Genomic DNA, 1,694 nt, shown 5'->3' on the forward strand with positions numbered 1-1,694 from the left:
GCCCCTGGAATATTTCATGATGGAAGACTCAAGTGCCCGCTGACGAATCTGTTCAATATTTTCTTCATGCCGTCGAGCTGACTCTTCCTGCTTCTGCTGGATCTTCTTCACTAACTCTGTCTCCTTTGCTTGTTGTGCCTGGTGAGGATGAAAAGGTATTAATGAAGCCAAACCATACACCTCCACAGAGATAAAATAAGTCCAGATAATCTTTGATACCTGATATCTACTTATCTGACATTTTGTTATTCCAACATTTACATTCAAGCTCCTACCACACTAGGCAAATATATCCCCTGTCCTATGACATCCAACCTCTATCCTCAGCTGAAAGCATGCTGTCCCCCTATCAAATGAGTTTCATAGCTTCAGTGAGAAAAAATAGAACATAAGCAAGTGCCATTTGGACCGACAAATTCCTTTTCAATGACAATCAGGATTTTCTTAAACAAAGTAAGGAAGTAAACAGGAATGGCAAAATATAAAGGAGCATATATTTGTAAAGGGCTGGTGATATCCTTTTACAGTGTTTAATGTCAGATATATTAAGAACAACTAAGGAATGATGGTTCCTAGACTAGAAAGGTTCTGTCAAGTTTTCTTTTTATTTCCACTCATAATTTGCAAACTGCAATTTTTTAATCTATGCAATTATTAGCAATATATTTGAAGATAAGAAGTATGAAGTTTTTAGAATATCAGATAAAATAGTGAAGGACACTTAAGTATTTTCTGGTATACTAGCCGTATGAAAGAATGCTGGCACTAGAATAAGGAAGCACACCAGCACGGTTTGGCAGTGGAAGAATGGTGGCAAAATCTAGCAGAAAAGGTGCTTGTGTAATACCACCTTTACCCAATACTACAAACTGTGGCAGTCAGCCCACTCCACCAAACTCAGACGGAGATCCACATTTGTGACAGATATATGAAGAATTATTATCATTGACTGAGTAAAAAAAAAATATATATATAATGAAATGGTGATGTGTACTGCTGAATTAAGTCTCATAGATAGAATGGATAACAGTATGGGCAGGAAAACAGGAAGAAATGATTTACTATCTGACTTTCCATATAGTGCAACCCTGTTAGATAACAGGGTTTAACATTTCAAATGTTTATCAGTCTCAAAAAAAGGTAGCTTGTAATGCTTACTTGCTGAAGTGCAGACAATCTCTCTTCTCGGTCTCTTGCTTTCTCCCTCGCCTGTTCCAGCAACTCCTCTCGCCGCTCAGCCTGTCTCCGGTCAATGCGTTCACATCGTCTTCTCCGCTTCTCACAAAGTTCAGCCATACGAGCCTTGGGTAACATTTTGTTGCAAATATAATGAATACCTGATAAAACCATCCAACTTTGCTAATTTCCTATAGTCACTTGGAATACTAACTCTTTAACACACATAATATAGAAGTTTTATAGAATTTCCTCTTTTTTTCATCCATTCTTTCTTTTGCTTTACCTGTCTCTCTGCTTCAAGAGCTTTCCTTCTCTCCTGAGCTGCCATTTCCTTTGCTGCCTTTTCTTCCTGTCTTCTTGTTCTCTCCTCAGCCATGTCAGCCAAACGAGATTCATGGCTCTAGAAAGAAAAACGGGGAATATATGAAGACAAATGAAATATGAAAATGCATTGAGTCTGCTGTTATGAAGGTTTTCTGACTAATATCTCCATTCACAACTTGGGTTTCTTTCAA

At 37.9% G+C, this 1,694-nt stretch overlaps 1 protein-coding gene and 1 pseudogene across 1 annotated transcript in view; one reads left to right on the plus strand and one right to left on the minus strand.

The window, feature by feature from the left end:
• The window catches only part of LOC119587074 (S phase cyclin A-associated protein in the endoplasmic reticulum-like), a 23,573-nt gene that overhangs the window by 18,442 nt on the left and 3,437 nt on the right, over positions 1-1,694 (plus strand). The window lies entirely within an intron of this gene.
• The window catches only part of LOC119587070, a 9,182-nt pseudogene that overhangs the window by 6,657 nt on the left and 831 nt on the right, over positions 1-1,694 (minus strand).

Source organism: Penaeus monodon, chromosome 22, assembly GCF_015228065.2.
Source record: "Penaeus monodon isolate SGIC_2016 chromosome 22, NSTDA_Pmon_1, whole genome shotgun sequence".
NCBI lineage: Eukaryota > Metazoa > Arthropoda > Malacostraca > Decapoda > Penaeidae > Penaeus > Penaeus monodon.